This window comes from Triturus cristatus, chromosome 2_2 (genome assembly GCF_964204655.1).
Source record: "Triturus cristatus chromosome 2_2, aTriCri1.1, whole genome shotgun sequence".
NCBI lineage: Eukaryota > Metazoa > Chordata > Amphibia > Caudata > Salamandridae > Triturus > Triturus cristatus.
In genome coordinates this window covers 1,167,744,092-1,167,761,172 of record NC_140582.1, presented here as the reverse complement: position 1 = coordinate 1,167,761,172, position 17,081 = coordinate 1,167,744,092, and the positions used below count along the sequence as shown (strand labels likewise).

Here is a 17,081-nt window from a genome sequence, read left to right as displayed (position 1 = left end):
ACCAGCTGTCCAGATCCACTTGTCCGTTTTTAATTCCATCGGTTCCTCATTCTCGTAACATTTTCCAGACCTTCACTTCTACATTTTTTCTCTTCCCACACTGTGAAGTTCATATCCATTACCAGAGGTCTGCATTACTCGAGTCTGCGCTCAGTGCGACCCAGCAGCACCAGTTTGTGCATTCATTTTTAGAAGCCCTAGCAGTCCTATTTCTATGAGTTCTATCTACATCCATCATGTGACCACGGTTGCGCATTTAACTTCCGGGTGGAATGCGCCTCGGACACACACCTCTCCGGATGTACACAGGAGCCACGACCATTTGCCTTTTCCTCGTGTGTTCAGTATACGGGGTAAGCAGCTTCCACAGTTCCCTGCCCGTTGTTTTTAAACCATTTTAATTTGTTTTTTCAATGGTTCTCCTTCTTTTGGTTGCAGAGTTCGCGCAGCTTTCCATTACACGATGGCTTTCTACGCAAGCCACTGAACCCTTCCCCATCTCCCCGAACATTCGGGCCACAGCATTCATTCATCCTAGCGATCTGTTCTCACTGCAATTATTTCCAGTAAGCCTCCTTTTTTACCGTTACACTTGGTTTCACTTTGAGCTTCATTTCATTTAACATTTTTTTCCGACTCACAGCTTCCCTGTGTTTCCCCGCTTCAGGCACACAGCCCCAGTTCAGCCCTCTCATCCATTCCTGTGTATTCCGATATTGTTACAGTCGTTCCATTCATCTGGCAAGAACTTTCCAGGTTTTTATCAGCTTATTCTCGCTTTCATCTATCTCGTCACATCGTTTCTTTTCCACTCATGCACTTGGTGGTTTACTCTGGTGATTAGGGTTTGACTATCTGAATCACTTCTGTTCCTTTTCAGTTCTTTTTCACTTCTTTGGAAGTTTTTTAAAGCACAACCAGCATGACACTGGGTTTATTTCTTTCTTTGCTCCAGCTTGAAACAGACCAGTAGTGTTTCCGCTTTGGCCACAGCCTTGCTGCACCCTGTACTGTACTGTTATCCATTCATGTTACATTCAGTCACGTCTTGAATTCTAAGGTTTGAAATGTATTCTTTTTTTCAACAGCTTCCCCTGAAGAAGGGATGTACAACATCCCGAAATGCATTGGGTTTTCTTGCAAGAACTGACGACTAAGTTCTCTGCCTTAGTGCAAATATTCTGATTTCATTCATGTGGATTTCTTTTTGAGCTACTTCTCAATCATTGTCTTGCATATCTCTATGTCTCTTATGTGATTGAATGACAAATACAGCTTTATTATAAATTACCGTGACTCAACGGACTGTCAAACTGTCACATTATTCAGATCGTTCATTGCTTAGGTCGAGTTTTGTTTCTACAGTAGCTAATATGTCGTAATTGTGTTGTACATTCATCCAGCAGTGCACTCAGTATACTGGTGTATACACACCAGCAGTTTCCTATGGCGCAGGCCTCCCACGTGTTCATGCAGGCCAGCCCTGTGAGGGTACCCAAAGCAGTATGAATGTGGTGCCAGAAAATTTTAATGACGGAACAATTCCAAAACATATGTTGGAAATCTGCATTCCGTTCGAGGCATCTGGGACATAGGAACTGAGTGTCGGGGTATAATCGTTGGAGGCGTGCAGGTGTTAAATAGGCCCTGTGCAGAATGTAATATTGTATATTCTTAAAGCGTGCGTTTCTAGAGACCTTCTTAGGGTACTCCAAAGCCCTCTCCCACTCCCTATCATGTAGTGCGCGCCCGATTTCAGCCTCCCAGGTAGCCCTCAGGGTCTCCAGTGGTTTATTAGTCAGTTCCCGAATGGCTTTATAAAGCCATGTCGTTAAATGTTGCCCACTCCTCGCCTGCATTTGAGCACACCTGCCCACCCGCCAGACCCCAACCAGGCACTTCTGCTTTCTCACAGTGTGAGAAGCAGAAAAATAAAATGGCAGTTTTACCATTTTATGTTTCTGCTTCTCACACTGCGAGAAAGCAGTGGGGTGACGCTCCTCCACCCTAATGGAGGAGCCGCCCCTGCCATTTAAAGGGGGCGTGGCTTGGACGGCAGGGGGCGTGGCTTGGACGGCAGAGCTGATGGCTGCCTGATCCTGCTGCTTCGCTGTAACGGAGAATCAAACTTAAAAAACTCCAGCAAGAATGAAACGGAAAAGGTGCAGAACCAGAAATTAAACCATCGGAAGGACACAAGCCGGTGGGGGTCCCCTCTCGAATGGCCCATGAGACCGGAGAACCGAAGAAAACCCACGATTAGAGGTGAATGCAGAGAGAAGACGTGTGGGGCAAAATGACAGAAAGAGCGTCGCTCCAAATACCAGAGAACCGAAACCGGCCACCAGCCTGAGACGCGACAAAGCACTGCAGACCCCAACTGCCTGCTACTACCGCGACGACAATCCAACCCAGGTCGTAGGCAAGAGGGTGAGTGAATTTCGGGGGGTGCAGCAGCAACGGCGGCAGCAGCGTATAGCCGCGCCTTCACCCTGGATTCAACCCGGCACCGCAAAACCCCGCATGGTCGCCTGAGGTGAACAAAAGTCAGGCGAGTGATAGTGTGGGAGACTAAGACCCACCAAAAAGAGACAAGAGAGAGTAGGAAATAAATAAGCTAATGCCTACAGCGTGTAGAGACGAAAACTGAAACTAAAAGGAGCCAAGGCAGACTGCCAAGATGGAGACTGCAGCTACAAAGAACGCATAAGGAACGAAACCGAAACAAAACCGAAACAAAAGGAAGCAAAAAGCAGACTACCAAAATGGTGGCCACAGCCATTAACACCGCGCTGCAAGTCTAAGACGCAGGTACAGGGAGGGCAGCGAACCAGTGAGGAGCGGCGAGGAGCGCGCCGGCAGCGGGGATCGTAGTGTTTCGCTGTTAGTGGATGGGAGTTAAGCAGAGATGACCAAAACACGGGAGCGTCCCTAGAGCTCCAGCTCCTGATACCGGCTACCTGAGGAAGACGCAGATTTAATCCTCATGGACAGAGCAGGTTGATGGTGTGGATATGGGCTTTCTCTGGCAAACCGGAAGAGAAATGTGACAGAAAAAGAGCCGAAAGTTACCACCGCTCCAAGAACGCATGGAAAAGACCAAAACAGGAATTGCTCTAAGGAGGGACTTTCACGAGTGTAAGCGAGCGGGGAAGGTGAGCGCCAGCAGTAGAGGCGCATTCCTGAGCATGACCTGACTGTTTGAGGGCTGGGGAAAATCTGTGTGCCTGGGCAGGAGACTCAACAAAAACAGTTGGGGTTAAACCACAGACATACCCTCCTGATAGCGAGCACACACAGATTATAGCTAGCACTACAGTGGAGATGTGTTACACAGAGCTTCCTAACAAGCGCTCACCTACAAAAAGAAACTTAAACAAACACCAAACAGCGCAGACAACTGCACAATACCAAATAGCAGGGCAGCACTAGCAGCGACGAGCTTAGCGAGTGGCAGGATCCTCACGCGCAGAACCACACAGATATCCTGAGACCAACAGCAATAGAGGAGGGTTTGGGTGACAGAGCTACCGGTCCTCAAGCACTCCAGGTGAAGGGCCCCGAGGAGGGTCTAGAACCATAAGAAGCCAACAGACAGCTAAAAGGAGAGAGGAAACGGTCGATCTCGATAGCGGCGAGAGAGAGAGAGAGGATCGTCGCCGGATATAGAGACACAGGACACAGGAAAACAGGGACATAAAAGAGGATATAAAAGAGGAAAACAGGGCCACTCCAAGATACCAAGAAAGACAAACAAGACAACATTCAAACATGGCAGACAGAGAGTCCAGACTACAGCAGCAACAACTAAATAAGCGCAAAGGGGAGCCGGCGACATCCGACTCACCGATCAAACAAAAGCCAGACATCAACAGCACCCTAGAAATTATCCTAAAAAAGCTAGTTGAAGTACACGACCTGGCAAAAACCACAAAGCTTACCACAGACACGATCCAATTAGATATTGCAGCAGTCAGAGCAGACCTGAACTCAGTTAATATCAGACTCGCAGCAGCTGAACAAAGGATCAGTGATGTAGAGGACTCTACTCATAGCTCGAGCAAAGAGCTGAAAATAATATCGAAAATCAGAGTCACTCCAGAAGCAGACAGCAGAGATGAAAGACAGAAATCGCAGAGGGAACATCAGCATACTAGGGATCCCGGAAGGCGCAGAAGATGCAGCAGGGTCCTGCTCAGCCTTCCTCGAAGATCTGATCCCCAAGCTCACCAACCTAAAATTCGCTCGCCAATTTGAAGGCCCACAGAAATCCCGCTTTCAAATCGCCAACATCCCAAACAGCACGGTCTATCATATGTAAGCCCTTGAGATCGCAGCACTCGGAACACATTTTTAACTATGCCCGCAAAAACCACCAAATCAACTGGAAAGGTCACAAGATCATCCTCACACAGGATTACTCTAAACCCACTATCGACACCAGGAAGGGTTTTCTTGCCCTATGTCACAGGCTAAGGAGTAAAAATATCCAATTCTCATTTGTGGCCCCCACAAAATTCAAGATAATGGATAAAGTCAAAAAACACTTTTTCACCGATCCCAGAGACCTGGCAAACTTCCTGGACGGTCCAGCAGCTCTAGACATGGAAACCTCACAACCCGGCACCGCCAAGAGAGGACCGTCACTGGAGCCGAACACCGGGTGACCAGTAGCCCTAAGACAGCAACTACAATTAAGAAACTGCGACCATATCTACCTCATAGATACCAATACCTACCTCAAAACAGCATCTCCCTCAAAACGACACAACAAATACCTTGCTTCAGCTGACGCTAACAAGCATCAACAATTTCGCAAACTGCCCTCAACAAGTTCGCAAAGATGAAGACCAGCCAACCTCAAAGAGCATTTGGAAGCACAGCAACGTTCCTTTTGAACAATCAGACTGTACCCACAATACCATATAGGTACAGGTGCACCGTAAGGAATAATGCATGCAAGGAAGTATGCACGCCACTTACCCGACAACATTTCTTCGTGAGGCGGAACGGCGATCCTCCCGTCGCACCTCCGACATGCGAGTAATTCCGGGGGAGGAGGGGGGAAGGGCAGGTGGGGGGGAATGGGGTGGGAGGAGAAATCCACACTAGGATCTCTTCGTTTTCTGTCCTCTGTATTTTCCATTATTTTCTGTTCTTCACACCTTTGTTTTTCACTACATACCGTATCTGACAAATCCTGCAAGCCAACGCATAGGGGGAGCCACCCAACCAAACACAAGTGGGGGGAACCACTTCTGGATAGAGAAATATATGTGGGGCAAGATACACCCGAGTGTTGGGCATACAGAATCGCTACATCACACTATAGCTGATGGCTCTTAACAACAAACTCAGCCCGACAACTGACCTCAACATAGTATCCCTCAATGTCAAAGGTCTGAATCACCCGGTTAAATGCCGGAATATAGTTGACTACCTAGCTAAAACCAGAGGCGATATAGTACTCTTACAGGAAACTAAACTATCCATGGAGGGTGCCAAACTAGTCAGAGGCAATTGAATTGCGCAGATGGCCTGTTCACCAGCCGACAAAAAGAAGCGAGGGGTCCTGACCCTAATATACAAACGTTCAAACATAACAATAGACTCACATTCCCACGACAATGAGGGCAGACTTCTAATAACACACCAGAGGAGGGGGGAGGAACAGTTCCACGTAGCAAACATATACGGCCCCAATGCAGCTGACCCATCCTTTTGGGCGGAGGTGTCCCGCACACTAGACAACTTTCCCCAAAACTAACGCATGATCGTGGCGGGGATTTTAACATCCCACTAGATCACATAACAGACAGGCAATCCTCCTGCCAATACCACCCCACCAATTAAGTGAAATGTTTGTGTTTTAGATTTATTGCCCTGATGAAGTCTGCTGTAACTGAAACAGCTATAGACGAAACACAAGTTGGCACATGGGCACCTATAAAGAAGTTGGAATAAAAAACTTCTGAAACCGCAAAAAAAAAGGCGCTTTAGCAATTTCAGAGAAAAAATTGCAGACAGCTGAGAGATAGTGTCTTCCAACTGTGCCTTTTCTGTACTGTATATAAACCAGACAAGGATCATAACCCAGATGTCTATTTTATTTTTCATTGGCTGAATCAGCTACAAAGACATAACCTGATGAAAACCCCATCTCCTACGTGGTTTTACAAGCCCACCAACATCAATGAAGACACCATCATTCAAGCTACCCCTGATGACCCGACACTCCTGGTTCTGGTGGTGCTCACTGACTAACAATGTTGGAGGGATCCCAAAAAAGTCAAGCAGAAGCATAAAAAGTGCAGCTTCAAACAAAGAACTGTAAAAATATAGAAGTGAACGGGGAGTAAGATCAAAATTGTTATCTGCTTGAATGGGTACTAGGCTAGTCATACCAATAGTAAATAATTGTTGTTTTCCTGGATGAATACCAGACTTCTGTAGGTAATACTAACTTGAATAGGATTTTTTCAGCATATAGCACACCAATAGCAGTCAAGTCGGACACTGAGCCCTTATTCAAAAGAAAGTAGATTTAAGCTGACAGAAAGAGTAAGGTGATCAATACAGTAAGGTAATAAATATGTCTTTTAACATCGATCCCATATAAAGTTTCAGGTGACAGGTAAGGCCTAATAGCAGATCCAGACCTGATTCCAGTCACAGCACAACAAGAGCATGGAGACTTTTGCTCAGTCCATCCTGGAATGATCTTTCCACAAATGACGAGCATGGAACACATGAAAGGAAATTTTAGATGGCCTAAAAAAGAATTAATTAATCTATAGAAATGTTAAGACTGCGACAGATTTGCTGCAATTAGGCTCTTCTGTGATATTTTTGTTGATTTTTTTTTTTTTTTTTACAGAGTTTTATATAGCTTGAACTTGACCAGAATCGGGTATCAGAGCGCTTTAATAGCACCAGTTGCATTACATGATGACGCACCAATTAAAGGTTATTGTAAAACAGGGCACCTGGTACCAGGGCTTCCATATGAACACGGAGGTATGCATTTTAAAGAAGGGTTACCATCCGGCAATTGATTCCCGTTTGATAAACAAAGGACAGGCTATATTTCGTAGACTCTGTTCATGGAGTACGCCATTCTTTGATACTGCTGAGGCAGGGCATGCTTCATTTAAATCCCCTCCTAGCTAAATGGTATGGTTCATCAGCAACCTGTATAAGAATGGTTTCCAAGATATAAACCATGTTTTATTTATTTGTCCTGCTTTGCTATTATGTCAGAGGAAAAAGCGGAGGCCAATATGCTTGCAGTTATCCATTCTCTTGTTTTAAGAAAAACAAGGGTACCCCAATACATGAACCTGGGGTGAAATATGCTGTAAAAAAACAATGGTTCTGGTGTGGCCAAAAGGTCCAATAATAAAGTGATCCTAAGGAGAGCACTTATGGTTAGAGAGTTGAAGATTAATTATTTTAAAGGAGCAAAAAAATTAATAATGTACATAGGGACATAAGTCAGTTCATGTGAAGCATTTATTTCCACAACAATAGAATTCAGGTGCTCACACAGTAAGTGAAAGAGGCGTGACGTGCAGAGTGATGGTTAAGTTTAAAATAACGGCATCGCATTGACAACAATAGTGTAAAACTCCTCAAGCAACTTTATAGAATAGGAAGAGTTTTGTTGTAAAGGGTCAACGGCGTTTCGATCTCAACTGTTCGAGATCATCATCAGGACATATAACGGGTGAGCAAGCTGAATCTAAAATGAGGAAAAACGGGCAAAAAAATAAGCTATAGTTTGATCCCTACATGTAGTATAATTAATACAGAGGCTCCTTTTTATAAAAAACATAATTACATATATAAATACATATTGATCCTGAATTATTCTGTATATCATGTAACTAGCATGCCTAGGGGTCAAGGTAGGTGTGGAAATACATGAATTAAGGCAATTACAGAGGCGAAAGACATGATTTAAAGGCAATTCGGAAGCGAAAGTCAACGATGTAAATTACAAGTGGTGGAAGTATTTAAACGGTGGAAAAGAGAAGTTAAATAGTAGCGATTCAGAAGCAAAAGACCAGTAATGGTGAAAATGCTGCACGTGAATACGCAAGCATAGGTGGGAGTACAAGGAATAATTCGCGCTAGTAGGAAGGTAGAGTTGAGAGCGCAGATGAAGCTGGGTAGCAACCCGCTAAAAGAGGGAAGGGGGAGAGGGAGAACACTCAGAGTAGACTTACTGATGCAATTATTCGTAGCGCAAGGAAGAGCAATTGAGGGCTTCAGAAAACAGCTGAGGGTAGACGAGTTCACCCAGATTAATTCGCTGAAGGTACGAGCGTGAGAATATCACGTGCTGTAAAGGAGTTAGAGCAGTAATTAGAAACTGGTGTGCGTCCGTGAAGGGTGCTTGCAAGGAAGTTGGAGAAAGAAAACACTTACTGTGTAAACTTGTATGGCAGGGTCAGCTGTATAAGTTGCGCTTAACAATTTGCTGCCAATATGTTTCTGTTAAGGGCAAAAGGAGGGTGGGAGATCAGGATCTCCAAGGTAAAGATTAAATGATGGTAAAGGTGTATGCGCAGTCGTAGTACTTACAGTTAAAGTCACTTCCAGTTCATATTTGGAAAGACTTGGGAGAGGAGCCCAGCGTGTCATGCTGCTTGGGCTGACCGCGTTTAGTGCGAGAGGGAGACAGAGTGAGCCAGGAAGTAATTAAGGGATGTTTCAGCTGTGAAACCAGCAGCAGGGCGGAGCTAATTAGCACGCACCTGCAAGCGGTTGTGTGCAAGGGAGCATCCTGAAGGGAAATGGCTGTCAGTAGGAATCAAGTATGGGAACGAGGGAAAAGTACTAACTCAGCAGAGTAAGGAAAGAGAAGAAAGAGACATAAGAAAAAATAAATCAATGTGTGTGCAACAACTGTTTCAGGCACATGATAGCAGAATTATTTCTGAAGCAACCTAATGTGTTGCACCTACTGAGGTAGTTGCTATATGAATTAAAAAACAAACACAAAATCAGTTAAGGCATATAGTCTAGCAATGTACTCCGTGATACTGTGGCAACATATAAACTAGACATGAACCAATGGGTAGCACATGAACCAATGGGTAGCAAGAGGTTCAAACATACGGAAGTGTGTATACATCTGTTAGGATGACGTATTGATACATTGTTGTCCAAAAATATATATGTTGACGAAGAAAATAATCCATTGTAAAAAAAGATATTGAAAAACGAAAAACCAAAAAAAATATATATTTATACTTTGTATTAATTAAAGAGATATATAATACACTTATTAGCCTGTTTGTTTATCTATTTTAAGATTTATGTGTGTTAGGCATATTTTGCTAACTGTTAGTGGAATGTGAGACATCTTTGTCTAATTGGGAGTCAATTTGCAATTAGTATTTACCCAACACTGTGCCCGGTGTTCACCTTTTTCCCCTATAAACTGATGATGATCTTGAACAGTTGAGATCAAAACGCCGTTGACCCTTTACAACAAAACTCTTCCTATTCTATAAAGTTGCTTGAGGAGTTTTACACTATTGTTGTCAATGCGATGCTGTTATTTTAAACTTCATCATAACTCTGCACGTCCTACCTCTTTCACTTACTGCGTGAGTACCTGAATTCTATTGTTGTGGAAATAAATGTTTCACATGAACTGGCTTATGTCCCTATGTACATTATTAATTTTTTTGCTCCTTTAAAATAATTAATCTTCAACTCTGTAACCATAAGTGCTCTCCTTAGGATCACTTTATTATTGGACCTTTTGGCCACACACGAACCATTGTTTTTTTACCGCGTTATCCATTCTCTCAGCATCAGCAGTATTACAATCAATTTAAGCTCCCCCAAATATAATATTTTGTAATAGAATTTTTTACTTTAAGTGTTTCTTAAAGCTATATTAAGGCATATTAAGGTTGATGGTGTTTCTCGAGTGGGCACTCTTATCTCTCATGTATTAGTGATTTGTACTGTTTTATTGCCACTTTGGGGTATATGATTTTTCCCCCCCTTTTTTTTTTATATAATTCGCAAACCCTTACACTGATGGCATAGAAGACACTTTATATCCTGTTACGTGTAATATGCCGCTGCTTGTTGGAATTTTTTCTTAAATGAAAGCTTTTAGAACCTTGGATATCTTATTTTATTGTTAGATCTCTTGGTGGAATGATGTATTTTATTATGCGTATTCAATTGTAAACTAGAATCTTATTTCATTTATACGTATGTAATTTTGTGATTTTATGTGGACCTCTTCAGGGTGCTGTAATCATAAAAAACTTGAACACACGCCCAACATTACAATTGCATCAAACATTGTCAACACTAAAATCACTTGAACTGTCATGGACAAAGGAAAACTTGACTCAACCAAGAGGAGGGCCACAGTGTCTCGTCCTGGTCAGGGTGACATGGCGCTGTTCAAATTCCAGAGTTCATAAAAGAGCAACACTCGTTTCAACACTCATCCTTCTATCAATTTAACAGTATAACTCTAAATGTCGTGTAAAACACAGAGATTGAAGGTGAAGAAAACATAATTCATTACTCCTGTCAACCACCAGGTAATCCGCATACAGAAAGCCATTAACAGCCTCATTCTGAATCCCATCAAATCGAACATGCGAGGGAGGTACCAAAGTACCATGCAGGAAGGGGGTAAAGACGGAAGAGGATGGAAATGGGAAAATTGTGTAACTGAACTCATCTTATAAGGTCTAATCATTTAAAACATGACACTAAGTGAATTGTACACTTACAAAGCGTGATGCCATTCACAAGGAGCTTCCTGGCCCTGCATGTTTAAAATCTGATAACCCAGATTGAAGGGAAGGAGAAAAGACAAAAACTAGTCTGACTAGAAAAGGGAGGGACAGGGTGCATCAGGCGCCAGGAAATGCCAGGTCTTTAAATGCTTTTTAAAAAAGGCTTCCAATTTATTGAACCGCACAGGGCTGGGGAGCCGATTCCATCACTTGGATCCTAGTACCGAGAAGGATTTGCTGCCTCTGGTTTTAAGTCTGAATGAGGGGGTTTAAGAAGATTCATGTGAGAGAATCTCAAGGTTCTTTTGGTTGTTTAGTGCATTAATCTGGATGTAAAGTATTTAGGACTAGTGGCTTAGAATTCTCTGAAGACCAATAAAAGGATCTTAAAGAAGAATCCTTTTGTGTACTGGTAGCCAATGCAAAGTCTTTACAGTAGTGGAAGCAGAACTCCATCTGGGGAGTTGCAGCACAAGTCTATCTGCCACATGTTGAACCATCTTTAGTTTATGAAGTATATATTTTGAGGACCCTGCATAGAGATGGTTATAGCAATCAAGTCTGAAGGTAATAAGAGCGAAAGCAACTGTTTTTCTGGCGGTTAATGGGAGGAAGTCACAAAACTTTCATAAAGATTTGATGAAGTTAAAACATGTCCCAGCCACTGCAAGAGCTTGAGGGCACAAGGAGAGTGAGGTGTTGAATTTCACTCCTTAATTTCTTGCTACTTCCACTGTGGTGGATCGCCGTTTTGTTTGTGTTGCATTCTAGGTGGTTTGATTGCATCCACAAGACAGCTTCAGTCAGACAGTTTCAGAAGTTAAAGTTCTGTGCGGGAAAAAAACCTTTGACCAATGAGAGAATCAGCTGTGTATCAGCTGCATATAATGTTGTAGCGATTCCAAAAGACGTTATCAGGGAGATTGGGGGGGGGGGGGGGCATATATATATATATATATATATACACACACACACACATATGTATTGAATAACGCAGGGCTGAAAGATGAGCCATTCGGAACTTCTGATGTCACTGGTCTTTCTATACATGAAAAAGGTCCTAATGTGACTACTTGCCTCCTACCTGTTAGAAAGGATTTAATCCAGGCCAGGGCTTTATGGGAAATGCCACAGTCCTTGATTCGTTGAAGGTGTATGTAGTGCGAGATGGTATTGAATGCGGCAGAGGAATAGAATAGGATCAGCACCTCTTTATTTTCCGCATCCAGGGTCAGTTTTATAGTGTCAGAAACTTCCAAAAGAGCAGATTGCGTAGAATGTTTGGTGCGGAAACTAGATTGCTGGGGATGAATTACATTAGAATTCTTCAAAAAGGAAGTTAGCTGGCCATTGACCATTTTTCAACTATTTTGGTTAGTGTTAGAAACAGTGACATGGGGTGGAGGTTAGACAGTGTGGCACGATCTCCAAGAGATTTTTTTGCAGGGGTTGCCCCACTGGCAATTTTCAATCTGAGGGGACATCAGCCTTGGATAATGAGATATTGAGAATTTTAACAATAAACAGGTTTACAATGTCCAATCCCTGGGAAGAATGGCAGGGGTCGTTAGGCGAACCCGATTAACATGAAACGATTGACAGACGTGACTGGGAAAGTTAGATCTCTTGAAAGGATGCCAAAGTTGCAGTAACTATCTTTAAGGGGACATCTAGTAGATTGCATTCGGAGAGAGGAATGAGGATTCGAAAGCCATGTTAAATGGCAAGCATTTTTTCTTTAAAAAAACCAGAAGAGATCAGGTCATATAGAGTTTGTGATAGGGGAATATCCCTAACGAGTGCCCTGGGTTGAAGAAAGGATTAGGAGATGTTTAAAACTGTTTTATGGTTGAACTGGGCCTCTTCAATCTGGCAGTAAAATATGCTTTTCTTGCTGCTTCTATCTGGGCATGACATGCTTTTTACGCCTTTTTGAAGTGCTGCAGGTCCTCAAGATTGTATGTGTGTCGCCATTTGCATTCTAATTGTTTGCAGCGTAGCCGCTGCTCTGCTATGGTCGAGGAGAACCATGGAGCTGAAGGGTGCGGTCTGTGCTTCTTGAAAGATGTAACAGGGGCTAGTTCATTAGCTGTAGTCGTAATCCAGTTATTAAATAAACTAAGGTCTTCACCTAGTGTCGGAGTGGAGGAAGATAGATGTGGGGTTAAGTTGGGGGTCAGTCATCATCTTACCCCTTTGACGCAGGTTGTGAGGGCCCGTAGTAGTGGTGGGCTGAGAGGGCTGTACAAGTTGGTTAAGATTCTACTGGGAATTAAATTGTGATCTGACCAAGCCTGATGAATAGGCACTTCTACTACCAGATTGGGGTTATAAGAGCAAACCCCATCCAAGGTATGTCCTGCGCTATGCGTAGGGGAAGTTACACACTGGTTGAGACCAATAATACTTAGGGTATCAAGAAAATTTGATATATCAGCATTATTGCTAATCTCCAGATGATAATTAAAGTGGTGCCAACGCGTCCCCCACGGACGCCGAAAAAAAAGACCCTGGGGCCAGCGGACAGTAGATTAGAGCACCTGCAAATGATTGGGTGGAGATAATCTTAAAACAGAAGCCTAAGCTTTCTGATCCTTTTAAAGAGTTTTGCTCAAAAGTGCAGCATTGGTGTGAGTCGCAGTAAATGATGGCAAGGCCGCCGCAAACCTCATCTCTCTCACGCCTAAGAATAATGTACCGGGGGGAGAGTTTAAGCAATATTCAGGTTACGCCATTCTTTGAGTCATGATTGTGTAATAAAGGAAAATCTAAATGCAGGTCCTCGATCAAGTCGTAGATCTGCTGTGCATGTTTGCTCAAAGAACAGGCATTAATGAGCCCGCCTAATAACGACTTGGTATTGTGGCAATGGGCATGCACAGTGGCAAAGGATAGCCCTACTAACAGACCAAACTTGTCATTGCACATGATGCAAGATAATGGGCCCTCAATGTGAGATGGGTCCCAAATGTGGCCACAAAGAGGAGTAAAGTGTTTAAGCGATTTAAAAGAAGCTTAGGAAAGTGAATCAGCATTACTTGGGGTGCCACAGGCAGGGGGGCTGGGGCTGGCTGCGGTCTGGACGCAGGTGGTCTTGCCTTTGGCACGTCCGCTGCACGATCGCGCAGTCAGACTGTGCTAATCGTATTTACAAATATTCAATGGAGATTTCTGAATACTTTCATCTCAAGAAAATTAAAGTAAAAGACATCTGCCCTGATCGGTTTTCTGATGGGCTCCCAAAACTGCTCACCAGCTGGGTCGTCCAACGTTCAAACATTGAGTACTATTTTGACACACTTTTACGCTCCTGTTGTATCAGTTGTCAGTCAGTTCAATGGGGATGTTCTGTCCTTACGCGAAAACCACTGGGGATGCATTTGCGTGCTATGCATATATGTACGCCTTCCTCCAGCCAACCAGCTGTAAGCAGTTAATAATGTCAGTTAGACTTCCTTTTCGGCTGCGTTATCTCCGAATACTAAATGTGATTATGGGATGCCACTGATAAGTAAGGTGGATTATGCCATTTATGTGATCACTATCTGTTAATCTTATAACATATCTTAACTGCATTTAATAACATATATATTCGCTTAAAAGGAAACATTTAAGATTGATCTTTAATTAATCCTAGGGTAAAACTCTGAAACAGGCTGTCGAGTTAAGCTTAAAGGGTTAAAATAACAGTTACATTTTAGAGTCAGGTAACAAAATTACATATGTAGTGATTTGATCAAACTTATAATAGTATCTGCTTCAAGTATTTAAAAATAATGAAAATGGAGAGGGTGTTCCCCCATCGGTAGTGTTGTATCGCTCATCGTGGTATGCTGTTGTCAGTTGGACTCATTGCGAGGACCATTGTGACCCCTGCCTCCCCCCGGCAACGTCAACATATTGTGGTCTTGCCCGTATTACGCGGGAGCGTTTAAATAAATGGCTGTGCGCGCGCAGCTAGCGTCTGAGCTGAGTCATGCAAGCACTAGTGAACATCTCACCGCGTGCGCTGTCATAATTGCGGCCTTCTCCACGTTGCCTGCGCAAACTGATTAGCTCGGCAGAGCGCACTCATTACTGCATGTCGGGATGACGTACACTTACCATCCCGACACAACATTGGCGACGAGGGTGCGATAAGATCCACATGGCATTAGGCGGCGGCCACGTTCATTCCCCTGTGTGCGTGGTGCTCGTGCTGCTTTGGAGCCACATCCACAAGTTACCAGTGAACACGGTGGCAGAACAGGAGCAGCAAGGTCTGGATCAAAACTGAGTGCAAACTCCGGGCATTGATTGACGATCCAGTGCTTAGTGAGAGAAGCTGGGATCATCGGTGTGCACAGACAACTGTGAGTAATAGCTGAACAGCGCCAGTTCACACATCCTGCAGCATCGCGGCACGGCCACAGCAAATGTCCTCTAAGGCAGAAGGCAGGCAACGTTGGTGTGTACACTTTGCCCACATTCCTGCGATAGAACCATTCGTGGTAGAAGGGGGCCGTCTGCTCAGGCCATGAAGTGGAAGGAATGGGTGGAGCGAGTGCTCCTATTCTTTGAGGCCACGAAAGTAGAAAATGCACAGAAGCGTGCCATGATGCTTCATCTTGGAGGGAAATATGTATACAAGATAGTCAAGACAGTGGCAGAGGCAGCACCAAAGACTCACCTCACACTCATCGCAGCCCGTAATGCTCAATTCGAGCCCATGGCGAATCAAGATTACTAACGCTTCATTTTAAGACAAGCGAGGCAATAGCCCGAAGAGTCACTGGATGTCTTTCATGCGCGTTTAAAGGAGTTAGCAAACACCTGTGGGTTTCAAGATAAGATTGAGGAGATCCGGGGCCAGATTATTCAGGGGTGTGACTCAGCAAGGTTGAGGGAGCCAATCCTGGAAGAGTCAAGGAAGTCGCTGGCAGATATACTTACCCTGGGAAGAACTAAGGAATTCTCAAAAGCACGTGCAGCACACATGGAGGCTGCTCTTCAAACTCCCATCAAGACTGAGCCTGTCAATGTGGTTACCCTAACTACCACGGCATTGCCTACCCGCGCACGAGGTCCACGGACACGATCATGTGGATACTGCGAGGGACCCTCCCATTGGCTGTCAGAGTGCCCAGCAAGGGGAAAGAGAACGGCATGCTGGAAAATGAACCACTTCATGAAAGTCTGTCGATCCAGCAGAGGACTAACCGTGAGGTCCCGAGTGAACATGATCCCAGAGTATCCGGAAAAAAACAGCGATATGGATGATGATGACCGAGGAGAACACATGGTACACTCAGTGTTCACAGTACGGTCTGCGTCTCATACGCAGAGTCGACTGCCATAGTGCCAAGTCCTGTTGGGGGGGGGGGGCGCTCCTCGGCTGCAATAATAGATACCGGAGCTACCATAAACATCATGTCTCATGAGGCCTACCAAGAGATTACACCCCCTTCACAGTTGGTACCTGCCAAGATAAAGGTTTTTGCATATGGTCAGACAAAACCATTGGCCATCAGAGGGAAATTCAAGACCACCATTGCCTATGACTAATAGGAAATGGAGGCATTAGTGTATGTAATGGTGGAAAGACATAGAATGTTACTTGGGTGCAAGTCAGCAGAAGCCCTGGGCATAGTCACTTTTGCTTTCAGAATACATCAGGAAGGAGTGAACCAAATAGTAGCAGAGTTCCGGAAAGTGTTCAGTGGCATTGGATGCTTACGCAACAAGCAAATACATCTACGTATTGATCCCTCGGTGCAACCAGTAGCTCTTCACACAGACGAGTCGAGTTTCATTTGAGACCCCTGGTAGAAAAAGAATTGTGGAAACTGGAAGAGGCAGAAATCATTGAGAAGGTGAAGGGTCCGACAACCTGGGTATCACCAATTGTGGTCGCAAGAAAGCCCAAGCAGCAGGGGGGAGTAAGAATCTGTGTGGATATACGGATCCCAAATACTGCGATCAAGACAGAACGACACTTAACTCCGACCATTGACAACCTGATCGGGGAACTAAGTGGAGCCAGCTGGTTCTCAAAACTTGACCTTCGGGCTGGATATCATCAACTTGTCCTCGACAAACAGTCCCGGTACAACACGACATTTTCCAGGCATGTTGGATTGCAACGCTACAAGATGTTGAGTTTTGGAATATCGAGCACAGCGGAAGTATTCCAGAATACCATCAAGGAGCTTCTCCTGATCTCCACGGAGTAGTTAACGTCAGTGATGATATTCTGGTCCATGCAAAGTCCATACCGGAGCACAACAACCGACTGAGACAAGTGCTCCAAAGAATACAAGA

The 17,081-nt window shown here is 44.2% G+C and overlaps 1 protein-coding gene across 5 annotated transcripts in view; it reads right to left on the bottom strand.

Moving 5' to 3' along the window:
* LOC146863309 (uncharacterized) overlaps positions 1 to 17,081 on the bottom strand; it is a 365,164-nt gene that overhangs the window by 346,596 nt on the left and 1,487 nt on the right. Inside the window, exon 2 of one of the 5 annotated variants that reach the window (XM_085642722.1) lies at positions 8,229 to 8,344. The exons of the other annotated variants lie outside the window; for them this stretch is intronic. The gene's annotated coding sequence lies outside the window, so the exon portion shown is untranslated. The remainder of the gene's footprint in view (positions 1 to 8,228; positions 8,345 to 17,081) is intronic. 5 annotated transcript variants of the gene reach the window in all.